Source organism: Ranitomeya variabilis, chromosome 4, assembly GCF_051348905.1.
Source record: "Ranitomeya variabilis isolate aRanVar5 chromosome 4, aRanVar5.hap1, whole genome shotgun sequence".
NCBI lineage: Eukaryota > Metazoa > Chordata > Amphibia > Anura > Dendrobatidae > Ranitomeya > Ranitomeya variabilis.
The window spans coordinates 304353995-304366687 of NC_135235.1; the positions used below are offsets into that span (position 1 = coordinate 304353995).

The following is a 12693-nucleotide window of genomic DNA, read 5'->3' on the forward strand; positions in this document are numbered from 1 at the left end:
CCGCTGTTTTCAAAATAGCCTGCGCCTGCGCTCTTTTCCCCTGCCTGGTGCAGGCGCAGTGAGCGCTGGCCGTCTTTCCTCATATGCAGCCCAGCTGACTGCGCCTGCGCGGCCGCCCTGCCTGTGATTCCCCGCCCCGCAGTGTCGTCTTGTTTATGCATACTACGGGGCTGGGATTCACAAGCAGGGCGGCCGCGCAGGCGCAGTCAGCTGGGCTGCATATGAGGAAAGACGGCCAGCGCTCACTGCGCCTGCACCAGGCAGGGGATAAGAGCGCAGGCGCCGGCTATTTCGAAAACAGCGGTGAGGAGGCGGCGCCCGGCACCCGGCGCCAAGAAGATTTGAGTGACGGCTGTGTGCTGTCTGAAGCAGGGGGGAAACGCAGGCCCACTTGACTGAAGACCAGGTATTTCTGACAAATTATAAAACTGATTATTTCTCTAGTTACAGCACCCAGAACTAAAAGAGCCACCTTGTCTGAATGCAGCATTACTGCTGCACAAGATGGCTCTTTTAGTTTGAAACAACTGGGGTGGGGGTGGGGGGGGGGGGTGACAGGTTCCCTTTAAAAAAAACAAGTTGCAAACTTTTGGACTCCAGCTGTAACCCTCTGTATACAACCTTGAAAGAGTCCATAGGTTTGGGATGAAATTCTACAAATCAGGGTGAATAGCTTTTTTTTTACTGAATTATTTGCAGTGTTGGCAATGGCAACTTTTAGATTTTTGTTATCTTTGGATCAATCTTCCTATATTGCATTCTGTATATTATTTATCTGTATTCTATCAACTATTTATCTATCTGTCTGTCTGTCTGTCTATATTATTTCTATCTATTGTTCTATTTATCTATCTACAGTGTTATCTATCTATTATCTATCTATTGTTCTATCTATCGTCTATCTATGATCTATCTATTGTTCTATATATTATATATTGTTCTATCTATTATTATTATTATTATAGCGCTATCTATCTTCTATCTATCTACTTATCTATTGTTCTATCTATTGTTCTATTATTATTATAGTGCTATCTATCTATCTATCATCTATATGTCTGTCTATATTATATCTATCTATTGTTCTATTTATTGATCTACAGTATTATCTATCTATTATCTATCTATTGTTCTATCTATCATCTATCTATTGTTCTATCTATTATCTATTGTTCTATCTATTATTTATTATAGCGCTATCCATCTATCTATCATCTATCTATCTTCTATCTATTATCTATCTATCTATCTATCTATCTATCTATCTATCTATCTATTATCTATCTCTCTCTCTCTATCTATCTATATTTCATCTATTTATCTATCTATTATCTATCTATCCTTATAGATGTCTGTTGAAAACAGAAGCGGGATCTCTTTTGTAAAGTAGGTTCTATAAAATCAGTGTTTCTTCAATCATTGAGCTATGAAAGAGTTCATGGTTGATTGGACATTGGAGAGGGTCTTTGTCTTGTGATGGCCAGAGGCCACAGGTCAAGTGCCCTTTTCAGATGTAAATGCCTAGATTGTATAAATGGGGATTCCTTCAGTGGCATCATCACACTTGCAGCTTATCTTCCCAGAGAACCATTACCAATCTCCACCATGGTGACCCATCCTGAGTCCAGGGAGCCCAGCAGCTTCAGAAAGGTCAGTAACATTTCACTATGGTGGCATCTTTCTTCAGCTGGTGTTAAATAAAGTACAGGTGTAACAGACTGACCCTAATGTTCTCCTTATCTTACAGGTCTCCAAACCACTGATGGAAAAGAAGAGAAGAGCCAGGATCAATGTGTCCCTGGAGCAGCTCAAAACTCTTCTAGAAAAGAATTATTCACAGAATGTAAGTGACTGGTTTATAACTTGACAAATGTTCCCTAGATCCATTCCTTAGATGTTCTATATGTAATTATTAAAGATCAGATACATGGAAAGCAGAGCTGTTTGTAATTAATGGCATTCATTTATTCTTTTACAGATTCGAAAACGCAAGTTAGAAAAAGCAGATATTCTAGAACTTACTGTGAAATACCTGAAAGCTCTCCAGAACTCTGTACAAGGTAAATCATCTCTCTTAATATGAGTAGTTTTCAGATCTATCTATCTACTATCTATCTATTATCTATCTATCTATCTATCTATCTATCTATCTATCTATCTATCTATCTATCTATTATCTATCTATCTATCTATTATCTATCATCTATCTTTGTACTATCTATCTATTATCTATCTATGTAATATCAATCTATTATCGATCTATTTATCTATATATCTATTATCTATAATCTATCTATATATTATCATCTATTTATTTATTATCTATCTATTTATCTATCATCTATCTATCTATCTCATATCTACATATTATCTATCTATTGTATGTCTATTATCTATATATTATCTATCTATCTATCATCTATCTATCTATCTATCTATCTATCTATCTATCTATCTATCCATCTAATATCTATCTATCTAATGATTTATCTGTCTATTTTTCTATCTAGCTTCTATCCAATCTCATATCTAGCCCCTGCCATCCCTGTTTTTTATTGAAGCTGACCAGTGATGTATTTTTCAGCAGGTGCCACCATTTTCAGAAGTTCAGAATATGAGGCTGGATTCAGGAACTGTCTGAACAGTGTGAGCCAGTTCCTGCTGAAGTCTGAGGAGTGTGGTGGACTCATAGGACATCTCTCCTTGGTTAAGGACCAGTCCCTGATGTTGCAGACATCTTGCTTCAGCACCAAGAACAGCAGCCCCATTCCCACTGCGGTATCTCCTCCAGCAAATGTCGCACACCCCAATACCTGGAGTCATCAGCCCCATAAAGTCACGTCACCATGTCATGAGCCAGCAGAGTCTGTATGCAGCAGTAAGCAGCCAGCCCTGTCCATAGCCCATAGTCCTGTCTTCCTGACCCCCAGTATCAGTAACTGTCCGGTGCAGAATGTGTGGAGACCCTGGTGATGCCTCCAGACCCACATAGCTTCCCTGGAGCCAAACCTTCCTGTTCTTTATAAGAATACATGTAATCTGGTGTATACCGGTGATAGAGAGATTGTATATAGATTATATGAATAGTTCTATTTTTTTTAACTGATAATTGTATATGCGATGTCAAATAAAGGCTGAAATGTATCAATATAAAGCATGTGGTCAAGTGTTTAAAGTAACATAATAATTTGGGGATTTTATGCATTTTAATGGGGAATAGGGAAATGATGGTCCTTGTTTGGCTTCCTCTATCCCTTTTTAATTAACAGGGTGAGAATAGCCAAACTGGTCAAATTGACCTGAGTATTGATAATTATTTGTGACCCCCTGAGTAACTAAAAGTAATCTATGGGGGAATCTGGCAAGTTTTACCTTTCCTGTGGAGTCACTACATTACACAGCCCCAGAGAGCTGCTTGTGGGAAGCCAGGAAACCAGAGCCGCAGGCACTCAGCGCACTCAAATCAGCAGCTGGTCTCTGGAAGATAAGGGAACATATTTTTTTTTCACTCAAGCTGCCCTGATAGATTATTATTTTTTAAAGCACATCCCTTACAGGCACAGTTTACATATTATATTGATAAGAGTATGTAATCAGAGGCCTGGATTTTTCCTATGGTGCATAGTCTTGCTTTTTGGCATCAAAATATGCTGCCTGGTATAAAGACACTATGATATAGTGGTAGGTGCTTTATCTGGAGTTATGTATGCATCATGTTTGATATAAGGAGGGAAAATAATGTTCAGTCTGAAATAATGTACGTACAATGGAAAAAAGAAGTACACAATAATTAAGAGCTTAACACGTCTCAGAAGGTCTCTGAGTGCTGGGGGCTTATTAATGGCTCCATCTGACTCTGAATTAAATGCTGATGTACTAAAATAGTTTTCTTTTTCTGCATGAACTGTTCAGGGCATTATATAGTGGTCACAATCAGAGAAGAAAATCCTGTTTGTTACATTTTATTCCAAAGCAAAACAGAGAAAACGTGAATGAGGAGAAGATGTGATGACAGGACAAACTAATCACTGAGGAGACAATCTGATCTTCACCAGACCAAACTTTTTAGAAAGCAGGGTATATGTGTGCTTTCACAGAGTCATCATAATAAAGCTTGATAGATAAATAAATAGATGATAGATAGATAGATAGATAGATAATAGATAGATGATAGATAATAGATAGATAGATAATAGATAGATAGATAGATAGATAGATAGATAGATAGATAATAGGTAGATAGATAATAGATAGATGATAGATAGATAATAGATAGATGATAGATAATAGATAGATACATAATAGATAGATGATAGATAGATAGATAGATAATAGATAGATACATAATAGATAGATAGATAGATAATTCAAGAAATAGGAGGGAGCACACCATTCAAAGTGAAAAAAGTGCTGTTTAATGGCCCATCACGGCGATCTTTCTTTTCTTGAGGAAGGTTCTCACTTTAGATCTGAAACGTCGCCATGATCGGCCATTAAACAGCACTTTTTTCCACTTTGAATGGTGTGCTGCCTCCTATATCTTGAATTATATTGAAGGTTTGGTCTGTACTGAGGAGACCTGGCACCCAGATAATGATAGATAGATAGATAGATAGATAGATAGATAGATAGATAGATAGATAGATAGATAGATAGATAGATAATAAATGGATGGATGGATAGATAGATAATAAATGGATGGATAGATAGATAGATAGATAGATAGATAGATAGATAGATAGATAGATAATAGCTAGTCAGATAATAGATAGATAATAGATAGTCAGATAATAGATAGATAATAGTCAGATAATAGATAGATAATACATTGTCAGATAATAGATAGTTAATAGATAGATATGCAACAGATAAATGATTGATGTGAGATAGATATGAAATAGATATAAGAGGTATGTAGAGAGAGAGATATTAGGTAGATAAACGTTATAATTTGTGGCATAATTAATTTGTCAATTAGCTTATCTCATCATTCTTCTGTAGACACATAAACACAAGTAGACCATAAATACAAAATATTATACGTTAGCTCAATGTTTTTATCCATTATTTACATATGACAAATTATTATGTAATGTTAATGAGGTTATATTGTAGAAATATAGATAAATAAACCACCAAAAGGAAGGCAGCATTTCATATTAAATGTAAAATAGGTGGCCTTTATTAATCGCAAATGGCACGTTTCGGTTCACAGAACCTTAGTCAAACCTCAAATTAGTATGTAATAATGTTAATGAGGCTATATTATAGATATCTAGATAAATAAATATGAAACAGTTATAAGATAGATAGATGATAGATAGATAATAGATAGATTATAGATAGGTAATAGATGGATGATAGATAGATAATAATAGATAGATGATAGATGATAGATAGATAATAGATGGATAATAGATAGATAGATAGATAGATAGTGTTGTGTGGGTCTCTGGGATGTCGCACTTCTCTGTAGATCCTTCTCACTGGCATAAATAATTGGTACAAACTGCTTATCCAGCAATTCTTGTCCCTAACCTCCATTAATAGCTCCAGTCCATTCTGACATTAACTAGTGGAAAATTAGGAGACATGTTCAATTAAAGAGAAGCTGTTCTGGTCCCAGGAGGGGTGCTGCCTCTTGTGGGATGGGGCTGCTCCCTCCCGGGATGTGTGGAATCGGTTTCACGGTCTCTCCAGGAGCTTCTGCCAACAACCAACTTGTCTCAGCAAATTTGCAATTGTATACGGTCCTACAAATAGTCCACAACAGGTCCCCGGCCTCCAGGATAGACCCCCAAGCCCTAACACAGAGCACATATAGTAACAGTTATAGCAGGGGTGTACTAAGCTTTATTGTCACTATTGCTGTTATTATTATTAATACTTCAACTACTGCCACTGATGGTACATAGTAATAATACTTGTATTGCCAATACTACTGTGATCAGTAATACTAGACTAGCGATAAACCCTCCTTCTACAACTAAAATAAATAACAGTAGTTTTAATAGTAATAACAGTGCTACTGCCGCTACTATGACACTATTAGTTCTATTACTAACACAATAATACAATGATAATGAATACTACTATAATAATTACACTACTTATAATTATAGTAATAATTTTAATAAGCTACTACATCAGAGAATGTTAAAAATGATACTAGCTCCACTACTTCTAATGATACTACTACTATTACTACTATAATACTACTAGTATTACTACCACTTCAACTACTGCTAATATTATTACAATTACTGCAACTATTATTCATACTTTAACTACTACTATCACTACTTCAGCTACTACTACTATTACTATTACTGCTACTATTATTAATTCTACAAGTACTACTATCACTACTAAAACTATTACTAATATTATTACTACTATTATATTAACACTACTACTACTACTACTACTATTACTACTACTGTTACTATTATTAACACTACAACTACTACTATCACTACTTCAACTATTGTTTAAATTTGGGTTTTCAGGATATTATTAAATAATATATTTGTATAATTTTTGATGCCTATTTCTATAAATAATATGACATTTCCAAATGTATTAAATCAAATTTTGTAAAACCCTAAAGGAAAGTATTCATTTTAAAAAAAATTTATTAACTGATACATTATTGATAAAGGTTCCTTTGGGCTTTTATTCTGCAGGATACACAGGAAAACTTTCAATTCATCATTGTGAAAAAGAAGGTTGACAATGACAATGTGTCGTGCTCACTAACCCGGGAGCTGCCTCCTATATACCTAATATCAATCTAGAGGGAAAGTCACAGAAATATGGAAGACAGGTAAGAGTGACAAAGACTTCAGAGGGCACGTGTCCATCCTGAGCCCCCTCCGATCAGAGCGGAGGCGTCTATGGAGCTGGCTGGGGAGTTGTTTAAGGGCTCGGGCTTTGGTCTGGGGACAATGGCGGATACTTCAGCTGGGCATTTGATGTGAAGAGCAGAACAGGGGCCTGGAGGCTTATTAACATCAGATTGTGTCGCTCAGCCTCTCCATGGACATAATAAAAGGGAAAGTAGATTTATCTGCCCCATTGTTGGTGAAGGGCTCTTACCCTTTGTGGTGCAACTCTAGAAGAAGAAGCCTCCATAGAGACAAAGGCTGCGGCTTCATTGTTATACATGAGGCCCGGGCCATTGTCTGCTGTGAATTAGTAAACATCTGTCCGGCCACTAAAGCCACTTTACAAGCCCAACATGACAAAGGGGCAGGGAGCTGTGCCCACTGGAGAGAAAGCTACCGGCAAACTGCCCGGCGGAGTGCCTGCACCAGTGTGTACAGTGTCTGCCCATCCCCTGACACAGGAGCTCTGTATTATCTGTGTATACAGAAACAACCCAGAGCCTCATCTTTATACATATCAAGGTTTATGATAAAATAAACCTTTATCAATCCTCTGAAAGGCTCTATGAACTGTAATGTTGCCATTTGTGCTTAATAAAGTCTTATTTTTTCAACTTTATTTTTTGGATTGGAGTGCTGCTTTCTTTCTATTTATCTATCTCTATCTATTATCTATCTATCTATCTATCTATCTATCTATCTATCTATCTATCTATCTGTATATCTATCAATTATCTCTCTATCATCTATCTATATTCTATCTTTCTATCTATTTATCTACACTGCTCAAAAAAATAAAGTGAACACTTAAACAACAGAATATAACTCCAAGTAAATCAAACTTCAGTGAAATCAAACTGTCCACTTAGGAAGCAACACTGTTTGACAATCACTTTCACATGTTGTTGTGCAAATGGAATATACAACAGATGGAAATTATTGGCAATTATCAAGACACCCCCTATAAAGGAGTGGTTCTGCAGGTGGGGACCACAGACCACATCTCAGTACCAATACTTTCTGGCTGATGTTTTGGTCACTTTTGAATGCTGGTTGTGTTTTCTCACTCGTGGTAGCATGAGATGGACTCTACAACCCACACAAGTGGCTCAGGAAGTGAAGCTCATCCAGGATGGTACATCAATGCGAGCTGTGGCAAGAAGGTTTGCTGTGTCTGTCAGCGTAGTGTCCAGAGGATGGACACTGTGGCTGGAGTGTGTCAGCAGTTCCTGCAAGATGAAGGCATTGAAGCTATGGACTGGCCCGCCCATTCCCCAGACCTGAACCCGATTGAGCACATCTGGGACATCATGTCTCGCACCATCCACCACCACGACAGACTGTCCAGGATTGGTGGATGCTTTAGTCCAGGTCTGGGAGGAGATCCCTCAGGAGACCATCCGCTGCCTCATCAGGAGCATGCCCAGGCATTGTAGGGAGATCATACAGGCACGTGGAGGCCACACACACTACTGGGCATCATTTCCTTGTCTTGAGGCATTTCCACTGAAGTTGGATCAGCCTGTAATTTGATTTTTCACTTTGATTTTGAGTATCTTTCCAAATCCAGGCCTCCATGGGATATTCATTTTGATTTACATTGATCATTTTTATGTTTTATTCTTCACAACGCTTTCCACTATGTAATGAACAAAGATTTGCAACTAGAATATTTAATTTAGTGATATCTAAGATGTGGGATTTAGAATATTTAATTTAGTGATATTTAAGATGTGGGATTTTAGTGTTCCCTTTATTTTTTTGAGCAGTGTATTATCTATCTATCTATCCATCTATCTATCTATCTATCTATCTATCTATCTATCTATCTATCTATCTATCTATCTATTATCTATCTATCTATGTAGCTATTATCTATCTATCTATCATCTATCTATCTATCTATCCATCCTTTATCTATCTATCTATCTATCTATCTATCTATCTATCTATCTATTATCTATCTATCTATCAATCATCTATCTATCTATCTTATCTATCCATTATCTATCTATGTTGACCATTTATATTATATTAACTCTTTTATCAGCTGTGAAGTCTTCTTTGTACAATGCCTGCTGCTGATTCTCACTTTCTGCAAGAATTTGAGCATTTTGAACAAGAACAAATCACTCTTGTGTATCTGTGGAGAAAATAAAGCTTCTATGGCAAAATCCCAGGGAACTTTGGACACTCCAGAGCGAGGAAAATTGCTGCAACGCCCCTGCCTATTCACTATGAGATGGGTTTTTGGGAGATGTCATCTTCCCACCATGACAAAAAGCTTGCAATCTATGGCCATAGCAGAGCTCCTATGTCGCTGCATATCTATACATGAAGGTATTGGGGCTCATCCAGTTATATAATCAAAGGAGAACACAACCAGAACTATGGGGGATATCAACCAAATCTAGTGATTGTTAAACCAAACTCACTCCCAGGGGACAGAAAGTCAGTAAAGTGGGAGGAAGCTCGGGATCCATTAACATAACAGTGAGCTGAGTCAGTAGGTGCAGGGCAGTGAGTTACACACAATGGGCCTTTATGGCCTCTTAACTAACAAATCTTTTGTGAAGACATTTTTCCTAGACGAAAAAGTTAAAGGGCAAATACATTGAGAAATCCTCATTTTTTGAGAAAACAATACTAGAGAATAATAAGTGAAATGCCTCCCCAGCAACAAACAGAACAACTTCATCAGTAGTTGGAGTTAACATAGGGAAGACTGATTTAACCCCTTAATGACAGCCAATAAGTCTTTTAACTGACCTGAGATATAAGAGAATAGCATTCCCATACAGGTGACAATCCAGCAGCTGTCGGCTGGACACTATAGCTGATAACTTGCTGCATCATCCACGATCAGTGTTTGCAAATCGGTTTAACCCCTTAGATGCTGCTGTCAATAGTGACTACATCATATAAATGGTTCACGGAGTGTGGGGGCTTCCTATTTATCCCAATTGGTGCTCTCAGATCATGATTTTGTGGTCCTGATGTTTGCCGTGGCAGTTCATGACCAAATAGCGGCCTTAGAGTCTGCCGGCTGTAGTAATCTGTTCAGAACTTAGAAGCATTTAGGTGGTAAAAATACACATTTTCATTTCTGTCATGTCACTTTGCATTAATTCCTGAAAAGCACCTGAAGGGTTAATAAACTACCTGACAGCAGTTTTCAATATGTCAGGGGTGCTATTTTTTAAAATTGTATCACTTTTGGGGGTTTCCCAATATATGGGTCCACTAAAGGCACTTCAATCATGGATAGGTCCCTATAAAAATAAATTTTGTAAATTTCCTTGAAAAATGAAAAATTACTGCTACATTTTTAAACCTCCTAAAATGCTAACAAAATAAAATAACATTTTACAAATGGTGCTGATGTAAAGCCGACATGAGGGAAATTTTATTTATTAATGGTTTGCTGTAGTATGACCATCTGGATTAAAGGGATAATCATTCAAAGTTTGAAAATTGCTAATTTTTTTAACATTTTTCTCAAATTTCTGATATTTTTTATAAATAAACACAAAACATATCAACCTAAATTTACCATTATCATAAAGTATAATGTGTCACGAAAAAGCAATCTCAAAATCACTGGGATTTGTTGAAAAATATTTAGAATTGAGAGTCCTCAGTGGTTGATACCTTTTAATGGCTAACTGAAATATTTTCAGTTAGCCATTAAAAGGTATCAACCACTGAGGACTCTCAATTCTAAATATTTTTCTATCTACTGGCTAACACGGTACCAAGATATATATCTTTCCTGTATCAAAATGGGATTTGTTAAAGTATTCCAGAGTTATTACCACATAAAGTGACACTGGTCAGATTTTTAAAATTTGGCTCCGTCACTAAGGGGGTAATAACTAGCAAAATAAATAATCCGATTGATAGATATAGAGAGGTAGAGAGTAGTGATGAGCGAACGTGCTGGGATAAGGTGTTATCTGAGCATTCTCAGGTGCTAACCGAGTGTCTTCGGCGTGCTCGAATAATATGTTCAAGTCCTATTCGACAGTTGCAAAACATGCCGGATTGCCTGCTGTTGAACAGCCACGGTGACTCAAACATGTTTTCAAGCATGCAAAAATCACTAGGTTAGCGCCCGAGCATGCTCGGATAACACATTATCCACACACGTATGTTCATCACTAGTAGAGAGAATAAAAGATAGAGTAATAAGCAGATAGATATATATGAGATAGAACAAAACATAGATATACAGCTCTGGCAAAAATTAAGAGACCACTGCAAAATTTTCAGTTTGATTTTTCTCTTTATAGGTATATTTTCGAGTAAAATGTAAATTGCTCTATTATTCTATAACTTCTGACACCATGTCTCTGAAGTTCCAAGCAATAAATTTTGTATTTATTTTCTGAAAATGAGAAATGGTCAAAATAACAAGTTCATACTCATTTAGGAACAGCAATACTAATGTTTTATCTCATGAACAGTTCAGAAATCAATATTTAGTGGAATAACCATGATTTTTAATCACAGCTTTCATGCGTCTTGACATGCTTTCCACCAGTCTTTCACACTGCTTTTGGGTGACCTTGTGCCACTCCTAGTACAAACATTTAAGCAGTTCTTCTTTGTTTGATGGCTTGTGACTATCCATCCTCCTCTTGATTACATTCCTGAGGTTTTCAATGGGGTTCAGGTCTGGAGATTGGGCTGCCCATGACAGGGTTTTGATGTGGTGATCCTTCATCCACACATTGATTGACCTAGCTGTGTGGCAAGGCGCATTGTCCTGCTGGAAAAAAAACAGTCCTCAGAGTTGGGGAACATTGCTTGAGCAGAAGGAATCCACTGTTTTTCCAGGATAACCTTGTATGCAGCTTGATTCATACGTAATTCGCAAAGAACAATCTGCCCAATTCCAGCCTTGCTGAAGCATCCACAGATCATCACCGACCCTCCACCAAATTTCACAGTGGGTGCAAGTCACTGGCTTGTACGCCTCTCCAGGTCTCCGTCTAACCATTAGACGACCAGGTGTTGGGCAAAGCTGAAAATTAGACTCATCAGAGAAGATTACCTTACTCCAGTCCTCTATGGTCCAATCCTTATTGTCTTTGGCAAACTTCAGCCTGGCTCTCCTTTTCTTCTCATTGATGAAAGGCTTTTTTCTAGCTTTACATGACGTGAGTCCTGCCTCTAGGAGCCTGTTACGAACTGTTTTTGCCGTATACTTCACACCAGATGCCATTTGCCATTCCTTTTGTAGGTCACTTGATGTCATCCTGCGGTTGCTGAGTGACATTCGAATAAGATGACGGTCATCCCGGGCAGTGGAGGGTTCTTTTAGCCCTCTGCCGGTCTGTAGCTTTGTTGTCTCCAATGTCTCCTGCTTGACCTTGTTGTAATTTACTGCCGTCTTAGAAATTTTAAGGATAGAGGCAACATGACGCTCACTGTGTCCCTTTGCTAGTAAAGCCAGAAGTGAGCCCTTCTTTTCCTCAGTCAAGACTTTTCTTTTCAACTCCTTTGGCATGGTTAAAAGTTATTTTTTCATTCCTATCACTTTTGGGATATTCCTAGCACTTGTTTTGCCATCCAGCTTGTCCTATTGCACGAGGATTGTGAACACCACAGCAGTGTTTTTTATACTTTCCTTTGTTAAATAAGATTTGGTTCAGGTAATCACCTAATCAGAAGCACATTAAGTAGAGTGAGGTGTACTCTGGTTGGAATTCAACTGACACTGGAATGGAATGACTATCAGACATGTAGAGAAGCTGATTTTTATAAAACTGTGCAGTGGCCTCTTAATATTTGCCAGAGCTGT

General features: G+C 37.5%; 1 long non-coding RNA gene across 1 annotated transcript; it reads left to right on the forward strand.

Annotated features, from left to right (window-relative positions):
* Positions 1-1594: 1594 nt before the first annotated feature.
* Positions 1595-2015, forward strand: LOC143768876 (uncharacterized). Its single transcript, XR_013214098.1, has 3 exons — positions 1595-1650; positions 1748-1843; positions 1979-2015. It is a non-coding gene; the product is annotated as an uncharacterized LOC143768876 (long non-coding RNA).
* Positions 2016-12693: the final 10678 nt, after the last annotated feature.